We start from the raw sequence: 26,319 nt of genomic DNA on the forward strand, positions 1-26,319 counted from the left end.
GCTTCATTGGCTGGATTTACCCAGTTAGGGTCAGAGGCAAGAAGGCACGGGGTGCAGGGGCATATGCTAGGACCCAGCTGTTGCTTTTCCTAGTGGCTGTGCAGGGAAAGTGCCTGAAGATATAGGGAAGAGCAGCATCAGCACAGAATAAAAAAGAGTCCACAGCTCTCATTTTTCTTTGCAACAGCAGGGGACTTTGGCAGCAGTCACTGGGCTCATGCTGCCAGGGGAAAAGTGGTGGCAGAGGATGCTTTCCCTGTGTCACTTCTTGGAAAGAGTAACAGCTGGGTCCTAGTGCCTACAACTCACACTGGCCCACCCCTGAACCAAACTAGGTCGATCAGCCCCACAGCCTGGAAAGATTGCTGATCCCAGCTTTAAAACAAAAGAGCCTGTGAGAAGAAAAAAAGAGAATAATAAAGAAAGCTTAAGAAGAACATTAAAGGAAGAGCAGGGGATGGGGGGGGTGCAACTGAGATCAGGAGATGGGATAAGAAGGCACTACTAAAAACACACACGTGGGGCACGTCCAGATGAGCCCACACGTGCCTCCTATAGCGTCTCAAAGGGGCTTGAGATGAAAAACCCCTTTGAGACGCTGCAAGAGGCATGTGCAGGAACAAAAAAGGTTCCTCGTACTTCAAATTTGCAGCAGAGGAGCAAAATTAGACCCCTGGATATCCAGGGGTCAAATAATACCGCGGGGGGGGGGGAAATGGGTCAGGCAAGCGGAGGCTCACTCCTCCACGGAGACGCTCTGACAATGTGTCAGAGCATCTCTGTGGTTGGCCCTTTCCACATGGGTCAGGCAGTAGCACAAGCTGCAGGGACTTGGACCCGCTTCGTGCCAGGTAAATAAGGGGTTGTGGAGGTGGAGGAGGGGAGAGGGGACCTTCCCCAACTCCCCATTGGTTCCCCCCCCACCCCATACTCACCAGCAGTAGCAGAGAATGAGCAGGGAGCTGGAGACAGTAGAGAAATGTCTCCAGGGGCTGTCTCCAGTGTTCCCCTGCTTGTCTACAGCCTCAGGAGGCAGGAGAAGAGCAGGGGAATGAGCGAGGGCTGAAGAGAGCAGCAGGCTGGAGACAAGCCCCTGGAGACTTCCCCAGCTCTCTCCAGCCTCCTGGAGAAGAGCAGAGGACTGGAGACCACCAGGGGAGCCGGCGGTGGGGGGAAAGCTGTAGCCCCTGGGAGGGGGCTGGGACCCTGCAGGCAGGGGAATCCATATGCTGGGGGGGTGGCTCACTCCTGTGGGGGGCAGGGGACCACTGGCAATGCCAGCATTGTCTGCGGGTGGTTGCCGCTTGTCACCCCTCCCCCCAACTGCCAACAGCACTGGCAGCATCTGCTTACAACTGCCACCACGATCCCACTGCTACCAGTGCCGCCATGGCCCACAAGCCACTGGGGGCACATGGCGTTCATGCAGGGGACCTACCCCTCCCAAGTAGCACTCACACCCACAGTCCCCTTCACACCTACCCACACAGTGACTCATATCCCAGCACATCCCTCTACACCCACCCACATCCCCCATCCCCCTTCCCACCCCCTCCCGCAAACCCCACGTGATAGGGAAACCAAAAGAAACATTAAAACATACAGATATTTAGGATTTATTTTATTATGATGCTAGAGACACTGATAAGCTTCCAAATTTCTTTAACGTTGTAAATATAGCAATAAAACACTGCCCAGCTAATCAACCCCCCTTTCTCTCTCTCTCTTTTGTTCTAATTGTGTAAGAATGTGGATTTGTGGGTATTTTAAAAGTGAATTTGGGATGCTGCTTCAGCAGTCTAGCTGACACAAGGGGCTAGTGTCCCCAGATAACAACTGGCTGGGCCCCAGAAGCTTCTGAGGGCAAGTAACCCTTAGGTATTGGCCCAGGCAGGTTTTTATATTGCTGGGGCAAGGACAGGTGCTGGCCCCAGGCTCTAGCTCCTCCTGGCTGCAGATCCAGGAGCCAGGCAGGGTTATTATGCCCCAAGTGGCACAATTTGCTACACAACAAAAGTGCATATCCAAGCACGTGCGCTGAAGTAAAAAGCCCCAGCACAAATTTGCACCACTTCCATTTGAGCTGCTGCAAGTGCACGTGCTTGCATGTGTGGATGTGACTGTAGAGTTTTTGAAGTCTGCTTACTTGTAGGATTTCTACCAGAGATGTCCCAAACCTTGAAAACCACCAGGGGAAGCAAACGGTCTAAGGATAATATAAATCAAGTACACCAAATACCCTCTTTTTTATTTCAGAACATTCACTTAGAACTTAAAATCATTTAATCTGACCTGCTTTTAAAATTATTTACCATAAATAAGCATTTCTGAATTCTCTAAAGAACATATCCAACACTTTGAAGCCAAAGTTTCACATCACAGTATACCTGGCAACAATGACAGGAAAGAAGCAGGCCTTTTCAAAAGAAGGGTGGTATTTAAAATACTGTATGAAAAACTTCCATTACTGCAGTATTATGGCTAAGAATGAATGCTGGAAAATTCAAAGTTACCATTTATACAGCAATTATAACAATCCCACCCAGAATTCTATTATAGTGTTCCAGGTGTGCTACTACAACAACAAAATTGGAGTTCTTCTGAAGACTAGAATATGTCATCTCCCAGAAAAAGCATGAAATTTACAGAAGAACTTGAAATAACCTATGAACACATGCAGTGGAGTCGCATCATATGCGCATTTAACTTACGCAAATTCAACTATATGCACTCGGCAAAAAAAGAGAGAAAAATAACAATTTAAATAGTGCGGGTGATTCCGCCCGCCATTCCACTCAATGAGTATATGCCCCGGAGTGAGCGTGAGATGGGAGACGTGAATCTGCTGTTCCCTCAGTCAGTCTCAGTTCCCACGTACCTCTCAGTGCGAGCATCTTGCCCCACTGAGTGTGATTTTAATGTTTAAAGTTACATATTTTTCATACAACATGGCCCCTAAACACAAGCTAACTACTTCATCTGGTGCTCAGTCAAAGAAACAGTGATCTGTTCCAATGCTAGAGGAAAAACTGGCTGTGTTGGACTTATTGAGAGACGGTATGTCAGTCTCCAACGTGGCGCATAAATATGGCCGCAACAAATCTAGCATCCGTGCCATCAAGATTCAAGAGAGAAAAATTCATCAAGCCATGGCATCAAGTGCTCCAATAACTGCTAAGGTGATGAGCCAAGTGCGTGATAAGACTTTAGTGAAGACTGAAAAGGCATTAAACTTATGGCTGGAAGACAAGAACAGTAAATGTGTGCCTAGCAATGGCAGCACATTGCAAGAAAAGGCTCTTAGCCTCTACACGCTGTTCAAACCTCCCACCGAAGAGAGACAGCCTTCTGATGAGAAGGAATTCAAAGCCAGCCAAGGTTGGCTTAACAGTTTTGGGAACCACTTCAATCTCAAAAACATGCAGACTACTGGTGAAGCTGCATCTGCCAATGAAGCAGCAGCAAAAGCCTACCCCAAACAATTAAAGAAAATCACAGAAGAAAAGGGCCATCTTCCGGAACAAGTTTTTAATGCTGACAAGACTGGGCTCATCTGGAAAAAAATGTCCAACCATACTTGCATTTCAAAATCAGAAAGACAAGTCCCTGGTTTCAAAGCAGCTAAAGATCGTGTGACTGCGCTGCTTTGTGGCAATGCAGCTGGGCGTTTAATAAAGCCGGGCTTGCTCTACAGGCCTGCAAATCCCCGTGCCCTAAAGCACAAAAACAAAAATCTCCTGCCTGTGTTCTGGCAATCAAATAAGAAGGCTTGGGTGACGGCAGCATTATTTCTGGATTGGTTCCACAGGTGTTTCATTCCGAAGGTGAAGTGGGACCTCAAAGAGAAAGGACTTGACTTTAAAGTGCTGCTGATTGTAGACAACGCTCCAGGCTACTGAGGCACTCCGGTTTGCGGATAACGACACTGAAGTAGTCTTTCTCCCCCCCCATAGCACCTCCATCCTCTCAACCAAGGCATGATTTCCTGTTTCAAAGCCAGGTACACAAGGCTTACGTTCTCAGAGAGATGTAGCGCTATGGATGCTGATCCCAATCTTAATGTGATGGAGTGTTGGAAGTCCTTCAACACTGCTGATTGCATCACTTATATTAAACAGGCAATGGATACAATCAAGCCTGAAAGAGTCAATGCATGTTAGCGAAACCTATGGAAAGAATGTGTGAATGACTGATTATAAGGGTTTCCCGACCATTGACAAAGAAGTGAAATGCATTGTTCAGGTGGCCAGGTGAATGGGTGGTGATGGCTTTGTTGACATCCGAGGAAGAAATTGAAGAATTAATTGAGGGCCATAGAGAAACAATGACTAACGAAGAATTAGAGGAACTGATAAAGTCGTCTACAGAAGACAAAGATGATGACGAGGAACAGGAAGAGCCAACAAGTTGGAATCTTCATAAATTTGCTGAAGTGTCCCAAGCAGCAAAACACCTGAATGATTTAATTTCTGAACACGATCCCTCTATGGAACCAAGCCTCAATATCACATGTAGTATTACGGATGATTTGAGACCGTACCAAGAAATGTTTGAGCAGCTCAAGAGACAACAGCGACAGTTGACGATCACCATGTTTTTCAAGAAAAAACAACCAGCAGCAGATGAGTCCATGCAATCAACTTCTCAAGCTGAACCAGAGCCAACCACTTCGTCTACGACTTGCTCTCCATCACCCAAGCCTGGCCCATCCTCTCCTGGATCAACATCAAGCCCTAACGACCCCCCAGTAGTGTTGTGGAGGAAGAGGAAGACTAATCATTGGAGTGCATACAGCGTCCATCTTCATAGTCTCACCATTCATCATATGGGCGCTGTACTAATCATCACCATCATCATTGTTGCATCACCATTGTCATAGTCGTCGTATCACCATTATCATCATCATCACAGACTAGCAAAAATATCCAGGATAAATGGTGAGTGTTCAGGTTTACTGTTTTCCTTTTTGACTACAGCACAGTCTTATGTGCTGACTTTAGAACCTAACCCCCACGTAAGATGCAACTCCACTGTACATTTGAATGGGAAGCTTGCCTTGAAGAAACTTAAATATATTTGTAAAAAAAATAAATAAAAACAAAATCTGCCAAGCCACAATCTATTGTTTATAAAAGTTAAATGCTTTCTAACACTGCACCTGTGCCTGGGCCACAATACTGACTTTGTACATTCATAACCCTATTGCTGGTTTGTCTGTCCATCTTGGCTTCTCCCTCCATAGTTCCCATATAAGGAACTGACTCACAAGGGGGGAAACATTCAATAGACAAAGGAAGAAATGACAAAATTCTGTCAAATGAAACTTGAAAAATGAACAAAACAAAAAGAAAAATATATCTTTCCTCTACTCACATTATTTTACATGTGGCAACTCTAGCTGAATTATGTTCGGATAAACGAATTTTAGCTTGACAACAATTTTTAATGATTTTTCAATTTTTCTTATGAGCCTTCATAGCATGCTAATAAGCAGATGAAGCAAAGTAATTAATTCTAAGTACTGTAAACAGCAGTGCAATACAATCACAAGGGCACATCTTACTGGAATAAGTAAAAATAGCACTAGTGAACATGCCAAAGGAGAATCTTTCCACTATATGGCTATTGCTTAGATTGCAATGTCAGCTGCCTCTTTTTATAACCTCTTGAGTGTGTGTGTGTGTGTGTGTGTGTGTGTGTGTGCGTGTGTGTGTGTGTGTGTGTGCGCGCGCTACACAGTGAACACAGTCAACTTAAAATATTTAAGAACCAGAAAGAAAGAAAAAAAAAATCATTTTAGGACCCACTTTCAGTTAAGATTAAAGCCACTACATTATTTCCCACATACCTAATTTCAGCATAATATTACTGCACATTAGAAAGCCCCACATTAAAGAAATCCAAGTCTAGAATCTTCTGTATTGTCATTTGACAGGAATAAGTCATAAAGCTCACAAGTTACATGCTTTATTACTTCTGGATCCCATGTTCATTGTACATACCATGGGCTTCCTTCTGTCCCTGTACTCCCTGCCTCAGAAGAAGATCCTTATATGCCATCTTCTCAGCCCTTATTTCAGTCACTTCTTTCAGTTTCCCCACCTCCTCACTAGCATGGGGAGTGCAGGATGCAGTCAATTCCAGCCTTCCTCACATTCCAAGGGTCTTGAAACTACCATTCCCCTTCCTCTGATAAATGCCTTTCATCATTCTTATTTTTGTCTACAAGCTAAATCATTTAGGATTTGTTCATCTTAACATGTTTTTGGAAAATAAGCAAACCTGAGATGAAGGGTATTGTCAAAGCTGGAAGGAGTTTAATTATTTAATATCTTCATCAGCGATTTGGACGAAGGTGTATTCAGCACCCTCTCCAAGTTCACAGATGATACCAAATTACGGGGCAAAGTTAATACACCAGAGGGTGGTGAGCAGTTACAGGCCGACCTAGACAGGTTAGATCAATGGGCAGAACGTAATAGGATGCAATTCAAAGATAAATGTAAGATACTCCACCTAGGAATCCCCAGCACACCTACAGGTTGGGGGATGTCCTCCTCAGCAACTCAGAAGTTGAGAGAGATCTTGGAGTCATAGTTGAATCCAAGATGAACATGAGCCAGCAGTGCAATGAGGCCATTAACAAAGCCAATTGCACCTTGTCTTGTATTAGCAGACACATGACCAACAGACTGAGGGAGGTGATGCTCCCCCTCTATGCAGGATTAGTCAGGCCACAGTACTATGTCCAGTTTTGGGCACTGCACTTTGAGGGACACGGAGGATCCGGAAAGGGTTCAGAGGAGGGCCACACACATAATTAGTGGTTTCCGTGAACGACCCTACAAGGAGAGGTTGAGACATCTGGATCTCTTCAGCCTATACAAAAGACAGCTGAGGGGTGACCTTGTGGCCACCTATAAATTTATCAGGGGAGGACAGCAGGGAATTGAGAAATGTGCTGTTTACCAGAGCACCCCAGGGAGTAACTAGGAATAATGGGTGCAAACTAGTTGAGAGTAGATTTAGGTTAGATATTAGGAAGACATTTTTTTACAATAAGGGTGGCCAGTCTGGAATGGGCTTCTAAGAGAGGTGGTGCTGTCATCTAACTTGGAGGTCTTCAAGAGGAGTCTTGACAATCACCTGGCTGGGGTCGTCTGACCTCGGTCCTCTTTCCTACCAGGGGCAGGGGGTTGGACACGATAATCTACTGGGTCCCTTCCGAGACTATAATCTATGAATCTATGAGTTACTGGGTACATCTACACGTACATTAATGTGCCATAATTACAGTCCATTAAGTTTAGTACCTGAAACAACAGGTATTAATTTAATGCACCATAATTGGCGCTACTGCACAGCAGAGCCAGTGCATGTTTTTCACGTGACACTAATGTGCAATAGACCAATTCTACTGCGCATTAGTACATTAGCACATCTTTCACTGTGCCATGCTAACGAGCAGTAGTATTAGTCTACTCTGGTTATAGCATTTTGTGTAGATGCATCCAGTGACTGCTATCAACTAGTAGTCTGATGCACAGACAAGTACGGAGGTCGGTTGAAGTTGCTAACCACATGCAAAATCCACGTCTCCCTTACTTCCTCCCCCGTTCTCAACAAAATAAATAAAAGTTCTGCCCAGTGATGCCTGAAATTTTGGAACCAATTGGAAGCTACATCCAGTTACTCGGGGGGGGGGGGGGGACAACAAAAAGCAAAACACAGCCAAATGCTAATGAACAGAGGACATTCCTATATTGGCCAATCAACTATTAAACTTCTTGTCTTCTCGCTCAGATAAACAGGGCATGACAATTTACATTTGCTTAAAACCAATGACTAACACTGCTTTTTACAATATTTTTTTTAAAAAAGTATTCCAGTTGCCAACAAAGGACCAAGGATTGTCCAACTGTACAGTAAAACACGCTACTTCAAAGTTTAAAACTAACATTAAAATATATATAAAAAGAGATTAACCATTAAAAGTCCATGTGATCAAAAAAACTTAACTATATGGATAAAGAATTACTAACAAAACTGAGCACATGAAAGAGATTAGGTCTGAAAACTGTGATTCCATTAGCAGCTAGTGAAAGATGAGTTTTGAAGCTGTCTTCAGGTTATTAGTTTATAATACTAGTTTTCAAACTCTGTTCCAGGGAACCCTGCAGTTCCATAATAGGTCATCAGAGGTTTCACAAAGAGGGTTAACAGTGAAGAGGGTCAAGAGGTGCTGCACCACCATTGCCAGGCTGAGTTGCCAGGCTCCACATCAGAACTCAGCCAGCAGAGCCAGAGGTAGGGTTCCAGGGCAGAAAGTTACATGAAAGGGTTCCATGATTTTAGGATGTCTGAAAACAACTAGTTTACAACCCCAAAGTAAGTTTTATGAAATTATAAAGCTGAATGGAAATAAGTTGTTGGTTTGATATTAGACCCAAACCCTATGTCACAAAATGAGGTCAACTTCCAGGAAAATTTTAACCATTAAGTTAAAAAAAGTCAAACAGGAAATATACCAAAATACATTTTTCAACTAGAAGCCAGCTTAGATGCAAGACAATCTCCTTCCCCTCCAAGCAAATCTTTTCTGCATTTATATTAGCCCATGGAAGCATCCATCTGTACTCTTCCACATAAAGTAGGTATGACAGCTCAATACAACTGAAGAGAACCATTTTTCCTCATCTGTTTCAAGCCAGCGTCACCCAAAAAACCTTATGTGAAACAGCATAGACAAGTTCTCTTCAACATGAAGTGGGTAAAAAGGAGAGAGTCAAACAAGTGGAAGGAGAAATACAAATCAGTCCATTCATCTGATCCGTCCAGTAGGTACTGCAGGTATTATGAAGGCACTCACATCGAAGAGAACAAGACAGAGAATGGAAGAGGTAAGAAAAGAAAAAAGTGCCTTGTGTAGTTCTGAAAGGACCATTCTACAGAAAGCAGAAGGAACAATACCCAGACTCAGAGCAAATGAAGTGTTCTTAATTCAAGGTATTCAGGGAGGAGAGTGCAAAATGCCAGAAAAGTCTCAAATTAAAACCATAAAAGACGCACATAAAGAGGAAGAGAATGATTAGCAGAATACTATAGAAAAGTGAACAGACAAATGAATAATAGGGTACAGTGCTTAAACTTAGAAGGACTTAGTTTGGCCATAGAGTGAAATAAGTTCTGAACCTTAGAGATGGCCCAGAGGTCAGGCGATACACCTTTGTCCCATCTGTTTCTCTACCAAATCTGTCTCTCATAGTTTTTTCAGATTCTCTAATATATACAATTCAAATTCTAGTTTTAACTCCCATTAAAGAGCAAAAGGAAGGATTGGGGGCTCAAAGAGTTTAAAGCTCTGAGCCAACTTAAATTAACATGGGTAAGCCACACCACACCCAACTGCAACTTAGTGAAGCAACTTCCCTCTGTTTGGGATCTATAAATATACAAGATGTTCCAACTGTTCTTAAGTAGTATTACATACATCAATTGGAATGCAATATTAATTAACACCCTTTTCTTAGAAGTTTGCCAAAATTCAAACAGTTTGGGCTCAAAATATCACAGGTATGCAACAAAATACACAGCTCAATTCAAGCTATGAATTGAAACAGCAGTAAGAGAAGTTAAGAAGCATTTAAGTATACACTGGAAATCTGCAGATAGCCAGCTTCACAGTGGAGCCAGTGAAACAACTGCAGAATTGAAGCAGAGCTGTCCAGCTTGAGTGGCGGGGGCCCCAGGCCCAGTGACCACATGCCGCACTACATTACACCAAACCATGCCATATGGGCCCCCTTCCCATACTGCATAACAAGCAGCCTCCCACCACACAAAGTACCGTACCTCACACATTGTGCCATGTATGCCTCCCTCCATGATGGCCAGCACTCCCAGTCCATGAGGGATTCCCAGGCCCCCTGGCTGTGGGCTCCCCCAAGCCAAGGACATAGACAAGTGAAAGCTGGAAGAGGGAGAGGCAGCCCAGAAATGCAAATAACAGCAGCTGGAGTAATAGGAGAGCACACATGGAACATCGGGGGCTACATACACTACAGGTTAATCCATTGGGGGCTACATGCAGCCTATAGGCCACCAGCTGGACAGCCCCAATATCAGAATAGTTTCAAGATATCAAAGCTATTTGGTGTGGCTGATCCTTTTATCTACTTTTTAAGTTAAGTGCAAAGGAAACAAACCAAATTAAAGAACATTCCCACATTATTTGAAAGGGCCATTACCAACATTGTTTTGTGCATAATTAAATTAAATCAGATGCGATTAGTTTCAAGTCTTGCACTGCTCCATTAATGCAAGTAGGTAGGATATCTGTTTTTGAAGCAGGTATTAGACAGAAATAGCAGAACAGACACCTGCAACTACAAACAAACCCAATGGCCTGGATTTTTTGTCGTATGGCTCTTATAAAAACCTGTAGGGGAGGGCAGCATTGCAAGTTAATTTTTAGAAAGCTAAATTGTAGTTTCCCAGACTCAAGCAAAAATTTCAGAAAAAGGTTTAGAGTCCACCTTGATCCTATTCCTTATAAAAAATATTAAACCAGTATCTATTATATAGAGCAAGTATGCTTATTGATACATCATTACAGCTCTTAGCTCTCGTCTATCCAGAGATCAGGTTTATTATACCCAATAAAAAGTTACACTAAGTTCTCCACAATATTTAATTGATCATAAACTAATTCATGCACTGGAGTATTTTAATAAACAAGTTCACATTCTATTTAAACTGTTAAATGTCAGTATAGAGTCATTATAAAAACAGCTTTGTATGGAGATGACATTTATAGTACAAATGCAATATTTAAGTCACTAAAAACCAAATGCATGCAGCAGCAAAAACTTATTTGCAAAAAAGATAGCATGCAAGTAGCAAGCACCAGTCCACTGAGAAGTAACTGTTTGGAAAATATAATCTGCCTAAATTCAGTCCATCCTTTTGGAACTATTAGAACAAGAACACAACAGAATACACATTAAAATTACCAATGTATTCTACTATCCAAAGAATAATATAATTTAAGCTTATAACAAAACTGCAAAATCAATTAATTTATAGATATTCCTAAAGCATCCTGTTCATTTTTAAAGCCAGAAAAAGCATCACCTTTTGCATAACTCTATTGCTACATTTTAAATCAGAAACATGAATTATATTATCATTCATAGTTTGACAAAGCCAGATGACATATTCCAGATTTTTTACTCATTTGTTTCAAGTCACAATTTGAAATGAAATTAAAATAAAGTTTTAATTAATAAAAAAGTAAAATAAATTAAGCACAATGAATGTATAAGCCCGTTTATTAAAATATATTTTAATTACAGAACGAAGCAGCTTATTAAACGAAGATAGTATATATAATTTGTGTGAACTAATTTTAGAAGTAGTAAAACTCTCATGTTTTATTTTTAATCATAGATTAGAAGGGGAAGAATTTTCCTGCTTTCTTAACTCCCAATCACTTTTTTCACTATCTAACAAAATAGTGGAACAAGCTAAAAAGAAAATATTCTTTCTGCTTCTGCCAGAAATGCTATTGCCATCAAAGCATGACTCTGCATTTCAGTAGCTCCTAGAAAACATTTTTGATCAGGCCCAAGGCCTATATAAAACTTACGTCATTTTAACAGATTACAGCATATTAGAGGTGCACCGAAATATTGGTTGCCCATCGGACCAGCACCAATAAGAGGGGAAATGACATTATCAGCAATCAGCTTTTTTTGCCCAATGTAGCTGATAACGTTTACTGATAATTACGCCTTCTGACCAGGGCCCTATACACTTAGGTTCCCTCTCCCCAACACAGCTGAGGTCCCTAGATGCCTGGGTTCCTTGGGAAACAGTGGGTTTCCTCTTAAGGCAGGCAGCATTCTAGCCTGCAAGGGGTCCTGCTTTGGGCTGCCAGGAGTGAGATACAGGGGGCACCACATTCATCCGTGCAGCCACACACATGCACATGGCCAGGAATATAGCCAGGGAGTGTGGAGAGTACCTCCCTGTAAATCTACAGGGAAGGGCAGAACAGGGCCCACATAGTGAGTAGGAATGGGGCAGGGAGAATTGCCCAGCCAGGACAGTGCATGGGATCTAGGGCCAGGACAGGGACAGAGCCAAGGGTGACTCGCCCAGGGGGAATAATGGCAGGGGGAAGCTCCCCACCACTACATGCACCCCCAGGGGAGGCATGAGGGGCATGTGGCCCCCCTCCCCAGATTCATGCACATGGCAAATGCAGGGTGCTGGCTATGGGTTCATTGTTCTCCACTCTGCTGCCTTTTCCTCAGGAGCCCCACACTGGCCATGCGCCTCAGCCTGCCCAGCAGCAGTGAGGGTAGAAACCTGTGCACTATGATGCAGGGCAGGCAGGGTGGCACACAACCAGCACAGAGGTCCTGTGGCAAAGGCAGCAGAGTGGACAGCCCCAAGCCTACAGCGAGCACCCAGCATCCAACCTTGCCTTGCTTGGTTCTGCTCCAATGAAAAGTGCCCCCACGCTTAAAAATGGTGGTGGCAGTTACTTCAAAGCTCATTCATCGAGCTATAATTCAAGTGCCCTCCCCCTGACCATTTTTAAGTATGAGTGTGCTGATAAAGATTTTTTGGGCCACATCAGCTGATACCAATCTGATTGCCAATATGCAGCCCGGCAGCTTGGAGAGCAGCGTCAGGCTAGTAAGGGGCATGGGAAGTGGCAGATCAAGACTCCTGCACTGAAGGAGTGGGGCAGGGGCAGGTGATGCCCAGCCGGAGTGGGGTGGGGGACCAAGTTTTGAAAGATTCATACGGGGAGTGAGGGCTGGGTAATCGAGCTGCTACACGAACCGCTGGAGGAGCCACAGGGGGCATGTGCCCCCCAACCCGTGCATGGGGCAAGGGCAGGCTGCTGTGGTGGGCTGGGGCTGGGGGCAGCACCAGGCTCTTCCTGGGGGGGGGGGGGGGGGTTTCTCCCCACACCATTGTTTCCCTCCCCAACAGACTTATCAGCAAGATGCTGCTCTGCACGCTGCCTGTGGCAGAGCACTGTTGGTGCCTGCCACTTTAAAGGCTAAGCCAAACAGCCAGCAGGTTCTTGATTTCAGCAGCCATTTTGACACACTGGCTGCCTATATAAACAGAGCAGACAGCTGGCAGCAGCCCAGGTAGAAATGTTGCTTAGCTGAGCTGCTGTATGAGAACATTCACAGGCAGGAGCAGAAGGCTCTTGATCCTGGCCATGACCTAAAACTGCATCCTGCTGAGAATGAGTGGCCTGGTGGGGCTCCCAGCAGTGTGGGAGCCTTCACAAGAATACCAGACCAGTTACCACCCCAGTAGAAAGTAGGCTGGGGTGCCTCAATAACCCTAGTCCCTACATTACTGTGGGTAGCAGCTGGGGCCATGCATGGCTACAGCCACCTGAGCTCCCACCAAGGAGGGAAGCCCCAGTGAGAGGGCAGAAGATGTGGAGGGGGGGGGAGTGTGTGTGTGCGTGCGTGCGCACGTGTGATGTCTACCACCCAAGGTGTGTGCTAGATAAAGCCTATGGTGAACGGCGCCTGCTCCAAGAGGGAGCAAGGCAGTATAAGTTGTTGATGTGTGAAAGAGACCCTGAGAGGGGGTGGAGCATGAAAGGCCCTAGTGACATGAGGGTGGTATGGATACATGTATAAGGCCTGACTGAGAGTTAAGCTTGGTCTGGCTGTAGGCTGGAAGTATGTCACCTGGATGCCATTTGCAAGGCTTGGACTGCAGTGTAGGATCAGTGTAGGAGTGCAGAGAGCACTCCCTGGCATCAGGGCAAGAATGGGCAGCTTCCTGCCTAATAAGAACCAAGTATAAAACAACAAGGCATGGCAGAAGAGTGTGGCAGGCGGTTAGCCCTAAACAGGTGGGTGGGCCAATGGCGGAGAGAGAGCCCTCTGTTACACTGCCAAGCTGGCTGAGCATGTGCTGCAGCTGCACACATGCACGTGGCATTTATCAGTGACATTATCTGCCATATCAGCCCCCCCAAAAATTGCCAATAATATCAATTTTACCTCTTATTGGTGCCAATACAATATGGATTGACAGCGCATCTCTATTTTTAAGCATGCTGATGCATGTGATGCTGGAACATGCCAAAAAAACTGTGTGTGTCAGTACTTCAAAATGTGTTGCATCTTAACTGATTTACTTTATCGGAGCAGCCGACATGGTTGGTTAATAATAGACTATCAGTATCAGCCAAGAAAACCTTTATCAGTGCGCTGCTACGTCATATGTAGGCTTTAAGATAGAATGCCATCGTTTCAAAATTTAAACTTAACAGGCTCATTTTTCAAGAGAGAAAAAAAAGCATATAATAATAGATAAATAAAGGTGGATAAAAAGGAATCTGTTTTTAGGTGGAAAAAACAGTAGCACATTTTCTTCCCAATACTTTCACCATTTCCTCTTTCAGTTACTTCTCCTGCACAATTAAATCTCTAGTGCTGAAGACATCAACTGCATGAATTGTGTACTTCAGATGTAGCCAGCATCACTGTCCCAATCTGAGTAAGACACGACAACAGTCTTAGCTATTCCGTGTAACCACCGCAAACTGTACTACAGTTCAGGTTTGTTCATGAAACGGTTGAAGAATTTATAAATCTGTCAGTTCAAAGACAAACAGTATCTTCTATGGCCTGCTTACACAAAGACACCGAGTTTGTTAAGATAAACTACATTCACTTTAGTTCTGAAGGAGAGGTAGAGATTCAACCAACGTAACTAAGCAACTTGAAACATCATACCAATAATTAATTCATATATACTTTTTTCTGCCATCAAGCCCTAAGTGAGCATGTTTATCTCTCTAGCAACTATTCAACTGGTATCTGTTCAATCCTATGAATCCATCAGACATTTGCAGGCTTTTCAAGATAAAGGATTTAAAATAGCCTTTTACAAAAGTTCTCTCAAGACATTTTTTACCCATCAGAGCATGCAAGGAGGGCAAGGTGCATTCTTCTTCTCCGCATGCTTCCGAGCACCTCCAAGACACACGCTTGAGCAACTTGAACCATGGGATCCTTACACTGTTTGGGTACCGCTCAAAAGCTACTGAGGAAGAAGGTGGGACCAAGCAGGTGCCTTTGAGATCTTGATGGGAGACAGAGACGCTAGGCAAGAGAATGCTTGAACTCAGTGGTTCTCAACCTTGTTTGTATGAGGACACATTTGTAAATATCATGGCCAGTCACAACCCAGTAAATGGTTCAAGTAGCTAGCCTCCTGCCAGCCTGCAGGGAGAGAGCCATGGTTTCCCACATTTTTCTCCTTTAAATGAAGAAAGTCTGTGATTTTCTATGTTCTTCCGTGATTATTTGCGACCCTTTCATATATTCCTGAGACCCACTTTTGGGTCACAACTCTTGCAAAACGCTGCTTTAACTAGAGGCAGATCAAACTTGTGGACAGCGGGCCCCTGAGTCGGCAGGGCTCTGCGCAACGGCACGACCCACGGTCCTGCTCCAGAGACAGCCTCGCTCCGCGGCGCAGAGCTGTGCCGACGGCAAGAGCCCGGCCAGGGACAACGGGCCGGCCGAGCCGAGCCGCCGGCAGCCGGCTTCAGCGAGACGCAACCACGCAAGCGAAACGCTCCGGACACAGGCACCCGGCCCTGCGGCTAGGCGAGGTCCGGCCCGCCACCCCTGCCCCGCCCGAGCCGGGCGCCCTCCCGCCCCGCAGCCGTGCCCGGCAGGGACCCGCCGCCAGGGGCTCCGGCCGCGCCGCGCCGCGCCCCGCACGCATACGTACACGCACACGCACCTCCGGAGACTCCGGCCAGCCTGGGGCTGGGGGGTCCCGCCAGCCGGGGGCAGGGAGCTCCCCACCCCCGGCCGCGCTCGCTGCCACCGGCCGCAGCCGCCGCTCCTCCACCCGCTGCTCACTCGGCGCCCGCTCCGGTCTCCATCTAAAATGGCGGCCTGAGTCCGAGCCAGACATTTATCGGGGCCCATCGATGCGCTCCGCGCTCCGCAGGGCTCCTCTCCCCCTCCCCCCGCGGAACGCCGAGCCATCGATGGCGCGCAGCCGCCAGCCCTGCCCAGCGGCGCGGCTGCCTTTCGGGAGCGGGCCAGACGCGGGGCTGGAGCCGAGCCTTGGGCACCCCCACCCCGGGGCAGCGGGCGGTCCCCACTTCCTTTCCAGTCATCCTTCACCCCCAGGCGAGAGGAGGGAGGGGTGAGGTCAGCGGCGACCCCCGAGCTCAGGGCGCCCCGCAGGGGCCCGTGCTACCCCGCAGGAGCGCCCTTCAGTGGCCGCACCCCCCTCCCTTCTCTCCTGGATCCACCCCGGGGAGGGAGCGGGGGGTTGTATCCACCTCTGCAGCACCTACTTTTCAAAATCCTAGCTGTGCCTGTGGGTGGGGCAACGTCTACCAAGTTAATTGGTAGCTGGTTAACGCTAGGGTATCGGAATTTTTTTTTCCCCGGACGCATTTTGGGCACATCTAGGCAGGAAGCTTATAGCAATACAAGCTAAAGTGCGTGTGAGCTCGTTTCTATCAGCATAAGGCCTTTTCTCAGTTTAGTTCACATCGGTTTGGAAAGGGTTTAAACCAAACCAAAAAAAGCTCCCTTGCTGGAACAAGATCGTCCATCCAGAGTTACAGTGTACCTGAATAAATGGCAAAGCTTTCACATTTAGACAAGTACAATTCTCCCTTTACAATAGCCACAGTCCTAGTTCTATAAAAGAAAAGACAAACTACAAATTAAACCAGTGTGGTGTCACCAGCTGCAGGACGCTGACAAGCACGGGGAAAATCTGGCAGTCAGATATGCACAGTCAGCTTCCCTAAGCCCTTGTGACTTGTAGATGTGCATTTGAAGCCAAAACTGAGGCCATTAGGTGTAAACACACAATTTTACCAAAAGTTACTTTTAATAGACCTGGAGAGCAGTTCAAATTTATAACCAATATCATTATAAACAACAACAACAAAAACCCTGATATTTATAAATGTGAGTTGTACTCCAAGTTTTTAATCAGTATTTTTTGTTAAAATGATGTTTTTAAACCAAATAGGTCCAGTTCTGGATTCAGATCCATGTATACAAGCCACATGGCCTTAAGAGGAGCTATATGCACATATCTGACTGTAAAATGTGGCCCAGAGAAACAAACATTACATAACGAATGCTCAAACAACTTAAAACTAAGTATATCTGTATAACACTAGCTGCAATTCTGTCTGTGAGAAAGGTTTTGCCAGAGTGTATACAGTTCACTTTAAATAAGGAAATGTAAAATGCAAGTAAAATTATGACAACATGGGGGGAAAAAGGAGAATAAAGGGTAAGTGATTTCAGGGAAGGAGAATACTATTGATGTCAGGCTGCTAATTCATTTTCAAATTTCCAACAAAGAGAAGATTAAAGCTATGAGAACAAGAAGAAACCATAGGAACTGAACAAATTAATAGAGTTAGGGAAGAAAGTAAACCAAATCGTAGGCTGCTAAACAGTGAAGTACTGTAAAGAAATAGAGCCTTTTCAAGACAAACACAGAACAAGGAAGACAAACAGAACAAGGAAGTAGAACAAAGTAACTTTCTGAGATAAACTAGAAGTTATTAGCATTCATTCTGGATTGATTTATTTCGTGTTCATGTTTGCTTGGGTTTACAGTACAATACAGAATTTCTCATCTGATATGTGCATGAGTCATACTGTTATTAGTTCAGATATATGTCAAGATTGTGTGATGTCTGTCTGAAACATTCTATGCTGCTATGAGAAACAGTGTGGTCAGTAATTAGAATGAAACTAAGGGTAGCTGGGTTATTCCTGTCTCTGCCACTGATTTGTTGGGCAATCCTGGGCAAGTCACTTCATCTTTTGGTATATCAGCTTCCCCATCTGTTAAAAGGGAATAAGATATACTGATCACTTTCATAAAATGCTTTGAGATCTACTGTCTATAAGAGCTTGGTATTATACTTCTCCATGCCTCAGTTCATTTGATTAGCATTGCAAGACTTAGTTTGTAAATTGCTGTGAGCTCCCCACATGGAAAGTATTACTTGCAAAATATTGTTCTTAACAATGATGTAACTTTTATTTATAATTTTTCTATATAAAATCAATTAACAGGCCTAAGAATGAACAAGGAATCGATAAGGCAAAAACAAAAGGTGCCACTAGTAACAAATATTAAACATGTATGATGGGCTAGCTGGCAGTGACCTAGCCCAGGGGTTTTGAAAGGGCAAAAGATGATTGGAGGACTTGGGATTCCCTTTCCTCACCAATCTGGTAATGATTTAGCCCCGGGGTTTTGAAGGGATAAAAGATGATGGAGGACTTGGGATTCCGTTTCCTCACGAGTCAGGCCCCAGAAACTCACCCTCTGTGTCCCCTGATGGGCCCCTTGGGTCATCTGGAGGGGCATAAAAGGGGCAGTGCGGCTGACTCAAAGGAGACCAGTGAGGGACCACAAGGAAGGAGCTTCAAAGAGCTGGCAAGAGCTGAGCCAGTGGGGCAGGAGCAGTTGCCCCAGAAGAGCCTAAAAGAGCAGGACCTGCAGGCAGCAGTGGGAGCCTCAGCAGCACAGCATGTGGCTGGCAGGAGAGGCTCCCCACTGGGCTCCAGGATTGCCTATGGGAGGCTGCAGCCAGCAGGAGAGGCTCCCCAGCTCCAGCAAGGATCTGAGCAGTGACCTGAGAGATTCCCAGCACTACTTCCAGCTCCTTCAATCAGAGGCCAGGCAGCTTGATGTGAAGCTGGGGCTCCAGGAAGGTCAAGACCCCTCACAGGCTAGAGCAGTGCCACCAGTGGTGGTTGTGTGGCAGTGTTCCTGCCTACCATGTGTGAGATCTGAGTTTAAGTCCTAGCTGAGATGACTTGGGGTAAGTGAGCTAACAAGAAGCAAATCTTGCAGTGAAAAGGGGCCATTGTGTTTTCCTCCCTTTCTCCCCCTCCAGGTACCTAGGCCCTATATTTCCTTGTCATTTGACATTTTGTATTTTGTGCCTTTTTATATTTCACCAACCAGTACTGTTTGCTTTGCTGTTTGTGTTTTATATTTTGTTAACCCTGTTTTTTTGTCAGTGATTGTAAGTGTCTAACCTTTGTTGAATCCTGCCCCCTTAGGGCATTGTAGTGTCCACTATACCCTCTGATTTATGCCTGTTATGTTCCCAGTATTGTTCCCTCATTAAAAGGTACATGGTTAAGGCCCCATTGGTGGTCTGGCTCTGCTCTATAGGGGGAGGAGAGTCCCTACACCTCCCACAGCGCTTGTGCACCTGCTTTGATCCCTTCAATTGGAGAGGGGGTACCTCTTGGAGTACCACCCGGGTTACACATGCATTATCTGCTATTTAGCTGTGCTGTCTGCTTTTTTCTTAGAGACCTGAAGAATGGTACATAGTACCCAAAAGCTTGTCTATGTCCCTCCCGACTACATAGTTGGTCCAATGAAAGATACTACCCACAAAGACCTTTGCCTCTCACAAAATTTCCATGAAACTTAGTACTTAAGTCAAAATTATCTTACTGCTTAGTTAAAAAGCAGATTACCTTTACAGAGGTGTGCCTCACCTCTGCCATGTTTAATATACAGTATCTGTGAAACTAGGTACAAAAAAACTCCAAGGTAAAGATGGTTGCAAGGACAACTTGAACAAATCAAAATATTAAAACCAAGCAGCTATTCAAGAGAAGAGCTATTACTGAATAAGAAAAATTGCACTGGCATGGCTATTTGTAACCCTGTTCATGTTCTTTTTTTATTAACAAATCCAACTTATCAAATAACAAACATAACGTGTAAAGATATATGAAATCCTGTAAAATAGGAATAAAGACAGATATTTATCTCCATCAACACTGTAGCCTTGTTCATATTCTACAGTAAGGCTGGCCAACCTGTGGCATGCATGCCACAGGTGGCATGGGTATTCTCTTTGTGTGTGGCATGTGGCAGAGCGAGAAGGAGACAGGCAGATAGGACAGGAAGCAGAAAGTAGAACATCAGATTGGACAGGGAACAGAGCAACAACTTAGGTAGGGAGCACAGGGCAGAGGACAGAAAGCAGAATAGCTGATTGGGCAAGGAAAGGGGATCCAAGCAGCTCTCAGAGAGTGGGGCTAATTTGTGGAATATCTGCCAAAAAGTTTGGCCTCTACTGTTCTACTGGTTAGCCTTGTGACCCCCATGGAACTGGGGAGATAGTCAAAGAGCTGTGATGGAAGAAATAATGTGTTTCCTTCCCCATGTTAAATTTTAAACTGCGTGCATGTTGATTTCAAGTTACTAGCAAAACAGCAAATTTGTTCTGCTGGAGTGGAAAGGTGGTTCATCCCAAATGTGACACAAAAGAAGAGGAACAATTGCACTTTTATCAGGATCCATGTGAATACTTGTGATTTGGGTTGTGCGCTGTTTATCTTTTATTATCCCCATTTATAGTCAAATACTGTAGATAGATCTTAGGCTTTCACTGCTTTATTAAATAGAGTGTAACTGTTTAGATACAACACAGAGGAGGGCAGTTTATTTTCCTAAGGATCCTACAATCTAAAAATCAGCCATTGAAGTGCATGGGTTCTAACATGCCAGAGGCTGTTCACCCTGGAGACCTGCTGCGGATATGTGTACAGCCTGGCACTGTACACACAGAGAGGCAACTAGACAGATTCATTTTTAAGATCTAACCCTATAAATTTTTAGTATAAAAAAATCTTAATTCAGAACATGAAGTTACATGTGTACAATAGTGTGCTCACTGTGACAAGCTTAAGTTGAGTATTAGTCAGAGCACTGAATATTCCACTGTGTTTACACTGCACTCCACTCTAGTATCTATTTTTAATTCATTTTTGTTAATTTATTTTCTCTGTCAAACCAACTTGTTTAGTACTTTGTTTACTTATTAAGAGACTTAGCAAACAACACTCTTTCTACATATGAACTTTTACTACATATGTATTATTGCATTTACTTTTTTATCCATTTAACTTCTGCTGGGGATGCCTGTTTTCACTGAATTCATGATACCATATGTCTGGTCCTTGGACACACTGTGTTGCAATTACTTCCACATGTTGCAAACAATTTTTATCTTAATTTTTCAGTCTTTATATCATTTTGAGACAAATGCACATTATTTCTCCCACTGCTTGTTAATATTTTTGCTTGGGAAGCACATTTTTCAGTACCCTTGTAACTGTATACAACATTCTTTGTAATGTTTAGTATATTTCTGTGCAGTCGTATTTGGATTTGTCAGGTCTACCCAAACAGTATGACCTCCAGTTTTACAATCCATCTCTTAAAGTATCCATGTTCATGTATCTACACACAAACTTGCACTAAACTATATAACAAAAATGTCTTTATTATAACAGATTTCCACTGCTGTTTATGGATACATTGCAGAACAGCAATATTGTTTCAGTTTTGTTTAAGTGATATGACACTTATACAGACTTTCACAGAAGGTGTGAATTAAAACTGATTCAGTTATTTGGGTGTGACAGTGACTATATAATATATGTCATCCTGATGAGATGAACTACAAAAAAAGAGAAAATTATTTATCAACATTGTTTACACAGACAAATCCAGCTTAGAAAAAAAAAAAAAAGATCATGCGTGAGGCAGGGAAAGGGGGGGGGGCACTTGCCAGTCCCTCTTCTCCAGTGGGGGAGGGACCCCACCCAGCCCCTCAAGAGTGGGAGGCAGCTGAGAGGAGCCAAGGAGAGTCATTTTTGTTTAGTGGAAGGACAAGTTCCTCCTGCCTATTCCCCAAACTTCTAGCATTAGTGTACAGGCACCTAAGTGTGCCGTTGGAGGCCCTAGGTTTCCTTGTACCCATGGAGAAGCTTTGTTCTTGGGCTGGGGTAGGAGTGGGTTCCTTTGAGCATCCTAACCTGCTGGTTTTGCAGCTGATGCTTGATGAGCTTGCTCTGGTGGCTGTCTGCTCATCCCTGATGAGCTTAGTTTAAAGCCTGGTTGAGCAAGTCAGCCATTCTGGCTGAGAAGAGCTTCTTCCCCAGTGGAGTGAGATGGAGGCCATCTCTTCCCAACAGACTGCTGCCTCTCTCTCTCCAAAGAGCAGACTGTGGTTGTAGAAGCCAAAGCCTTCACAGTGGCACCAGTGCCACAGCGTTCTGTTTACTGCCTTGATTCATCTCTCCCTCCTCTACCCATGATCCGTAACTGGAAGGATCAAGAAAAAAAAAAAACCACGTGTGCCCCCAATCCCAGAGCTCTGTAGCCATTCATGACATGGCTGGGATTGCTCCGAGCCATGTCATTTGCACCCAAATGGATAAGGAACATAGGGTAGTGGTTGGAGGGCGGGTTAAGTTTTGGGATCCTCTCAGCCACATCCCAGATATGGGCTCTTGGGGGGCAGCAGGCATCCCAAGCTAAGGGGTCAGGGTGACAGATCACTCCCTTTGTCCCCCTCAGGAAGGAGTCATCCACAACAACCACTCTCCATTTCATCTTAGGTTTGATAGCTGGTTGTGTTACTTCCTCACTTGTGGTAGTTGACAGCTCTGCGGGCTCTACTGGTGCTGCAAGAGGTTCGTACCTGTTGCAGGGATCCAGCAGGGTGGTGATCCTGGTACAACAAGACTTCAGATTAGAGACAACCTTTGTCCAACCCCCTGGACAGTATGGGAGTGCCTCTTGGCTTCCCTGGTTCTGGTAGGTGACCTAGGTTGCTCTTCTGTCCTGGGGTGAAGGACCTGGCAGTAAGAGTCAATCTCCTGTTTGCCATCCCTGATGACAGACAGCCTCCGCACTGTGATCTGGAGTTCCACTATCTGGGATTCCAGAGACTCCAATACAGAGCAAACCTCACAAGGGGAGGTTGTAATGCTCCTGATCCCATGTGCCTGGAGTCATGCCAGGCAGCACCCCACAGCTGAGAGCTAGGGGCTCTGTCTGAATGGAGACTGGAACCATGGGTTCCACCTGGGTGGAGACCTCAGAAGTACCAGAGGGGAGGGATCCAGCCTCAGGGGGGAACCTTAGGGTGCGACATGTCCCACCCACCATTGCACCCATAATAGTTTGCAATCTCATAGGGGTCACACAGAGCTGGTGGGACTCTTCCCATGACTGGACTACCAGTATAAATGACTATACCCTGTACAGGAGAGATCAGGCTGGAAAAAAAAAAAAAGGAGGTAGAGGTATAGCTCTCTACGTGAAGAAGAGCTACATGTCCCTACAAGCCAGGGTAGATAAAAATCAATGATTATTTTTTTAAAATCAAAACAATCGGATTTTTTTATTTAAATTGGATTTTTTTAAATCGTCAATAAAATACTAAATTTCTCTCTCATTTGAAAAATAACAGTTACAATTAAATCTCATCACAAACATGCTACACCTACACTTAATCCCATAAAAATGAATTAATGGCTCTGTCACACTCACACATTGAGTTACCTACCAATCACAGGCATTCATTTCAGTTTTTCCATCTCATGAAAGTGGCTCTAGTCTGTCTGTCCAGCCTAACTACCAGTTCTTGCTTCTTTAAAGTCCTGAGCTTTCAGTTTCTATTTCTCAGTAGACTAAAGTCACATGTGCAAAGACCCAGGCTGGATAGGATTGTTGTTTTTCTGTGCTTATGTGGTGGTGGAGCTGGGCCAAGCAAGGAGGAGGAGTTAGTTAAGACAGAGACAAATATAGGAAAGGACAGAGGCAGAGTAAAGAGGAATAGTGGAGTGGACTGGAAAGAAAAAGGGAAGACATTATTCAGTAGTATTCACAGCTTCCCATATTCCCCCACACTTTTGCCACAGAAAAAACTGCCATGGCTTCTGGGTGTAAGAGAGACCCTATCTGGGAATATTTTGAAGAAATTCCTTCCGTGAGTTGAAAAAAAGAAAAATGTATCGAGTGTAAGCAGCGTAAGAAGGAGATACAGGGCCTAGTTGCAAGAATGAAACATCATAATGAAAAACTGCTTATTGGGAGGAAATGATGTAGATAAAGATGTGGATATGTCTGAAGAACAATGTGAATCAACTGATTAGTACATTAAATAATTCACTTTGCAATGCATCATTCTTCAAAACTCTCTCTATGCCTTTTAGTATGTGTGATTTAACAAGTAAATTCCCAAGGTGTTTGCTTTGTTGGATGTTGCTAGAAAAAAAAAAAAAGTTGAGCTTAGCTAATTCTTATGGCTTGTTCAATTAGTTAACTAGGTTTAGAATCTATCACCCAAGTTTATGGTACAGAAAGCTGCAGTAAGAGAAATCTAGAGTTGCCGATTGCTGCCGGGTGTCATTTTCTTATTTTATATTACATTATACATGCCCCTTATTTTGAAATATCATGGCCCCAGGACATAATGGTGATGCCATATATCTATTCCCTATTTTACTTCAGTATAACTCAGCGTTCCCAAGGGAACCATTCTATACTTGTTTTCTCAAAAAACAAAAGTGCAAGTGAGTTCAATGAGTCTTACTCCACAGTTAAGCGCACTCAGGCTTAGTCTTTTTTTGGTAATTTGGAATTGGATCTGCATCCTTGCTGAAAAAAAATGTAAATGATTAACTGAATAATAGTGTGAGAAGAACTGAGAAGAATGACTAGTCAAAAATCATTGTTTCAGAATCCCATTTAAGCACAAGAGACTTTGTCTATCTGCAACAACTTCAGTCATCTGTTGGTACTTCTAGCAACAGTGCTACAACTAAATGCATTTCAGACAACAAAGTATCAGTATCAAGCAAAAGATTTCAATCATCCAGTAAAACCACCACCATGGATGGGTTTGTAGTAAGGACCAGCAAATACCAACAAGATACCATAGATGAAAAGATTGCTCAGTTTATTTATGCCACAAATTCTCCTTTTTGCATTGTTAACAATAAACACTTCATTGACATGGTTGAGTCCTTATGGCCAGGCTACACTCCAATCGAGCTTCACTGAAGAGAGGAGGATCCAAATTAATTCTCCCTTAAAATGTTCAATGGAATTCTGTGGTTGATTGTTTTGAACGGTTTATTAAGAACTGGCCTAGTCTAAAAAAAAATTTGTGAAGAAAATCATGATAAAATAGATGGAAGCATCTCATCCAAAGTATCTAACATTGGATTAGAGAGGAAAGTAGAGGATATGCTCAGTATACTGAAACCTATACCACAGCTGGAGTGCTGCATCCAATTCTGGGCTCCACAATTTAGGAAGGACACAGAAAAGCTTGAAAGAGTCCAGAGGAGAGCCACATGCATGATCAGAGGGCAAGAGACCAGGCCTTATGAAGAAAGGCTGTGAGCTATGGGACTCTTCAGCCTGGAGAACCGCAAGGGGCAACTTGGTGGCAGCCTGTAAGTACAGAAGGGGTGTACATCAGGACAAACCTGTTCACCAGAGCACCCCAGGGGATGACAAGGTCCAATGGTCACTGTAACAGGGGGCCTACTGGAGCCTATCTCCACATGACCTGTTCTTGGGCCAGCCGCCCACCTTTGCGCCCACCATGCCTTGATCTTAATTGATTAATTAATACATGTGATTTAAGCAGGAGGCTGCTCATTTTCTGCCCTGCTGCTAGGGGGCGCTATCTGCAGCTCCATTCCTCCCCTACACTGCAGCCCAAGCCTTGCAGATGACCTCATGATCTTCTCACACGTGCCAGTCCCCCATGATGGGGCCCAGAATCCTACTGTAGGATCCCACCTGGGTTCCTCCCTTCAGGCGGACTCTGCCACCTTCATACTGGGCCATATATCTCCCTGCCATCAGTTCCCCTTTGGGTGTGGTCCCCTCACTGGGTCCTTTGGCTCACACTAGCCCCGGCCCACCTCCAAGCCAGCTGGGACCCCAGGCTCTTGGGCATCCCTCTCAGTGGGCCTCCTTGCCCTTCTGACCCTCCTTGTCCTGGCCCCCACCTAGGTCAGTCAGGAGAAGCTCTGGCAGGCCTTGATGTATGACTCATATTCTTTTCCTGGGATCCCTCTCTCTGGGTCCTTTTTCAGAGATGTGGGGAGCTGGGGTACCTCACACCATGACTGGTGCCTCAGGGTCTCACAGGGGACTCATTCCCTACCCCAGGCTGCAGGTTGTGGTGCTCCTACGGATGTTGTGTGTGACCTAAACGCTACCTCCCAGCGTTGGACGACTTACTGGGGTCAGGACTCAGCTCTCTTGCTCTCTGGCTGAGCCCCCATTCTTCCCTCACTGGGCTCCACATCTCTGCCCCTCACACTGGGGCTTCTCATTGCTGCCCCCTCAGTTCTCACGCTGCTCCCCTCCCAATGGGGTCTTCTCACACTGCCCCCTTCACACTGGGGG

The 26,319-nt window shown here is 44.8% G+C and overlaps 1 protein-coding gene across 4 annotated transcripts in view; it reads right to left on the reverse strand.

The window, feature by feature from the left end:
- The window catches only part of RAF1 (Raf-1 proto-oncogene, serine/threonine kinase), a 153,203-nt gene that overhangs the window by 84,257 nt on the left and 42,627 nt on the right, over positions 1–26,319 (reverse strand). Inside the window, exon 1 of one of the 4 annotated variants that reach the window (XM_090021114.1) lies at positions 15,796–15,968. The exons of 1 other annotated variant lie outside the window; for it this stretch is intronic. The gene's annotated coding sequence lies outside the window, so the exon portion shown is untranslated. Of the gene's footprint in view, positions 1–15,795; positions 15,969–26,319 lie in introns of those variants that run through there. 2 more of the 4 variants (XM_090021113.1, XM_090021117.1) reach the window with 2 other exon arrangements.

Source organism: Crocodylus siamensis, chromosome 11, assembly GCF_052110815.1.
Source record: "Crocodylus siamensis isolate JL-2025a chromosome 11, ASM5211081v1, whole genome shotgun sequence".
NCBI lineage: Eukaryota > Metazoa > Chordata > Crocodylia > Crocodylidae > Crocodylus > Crocodylus siamensis.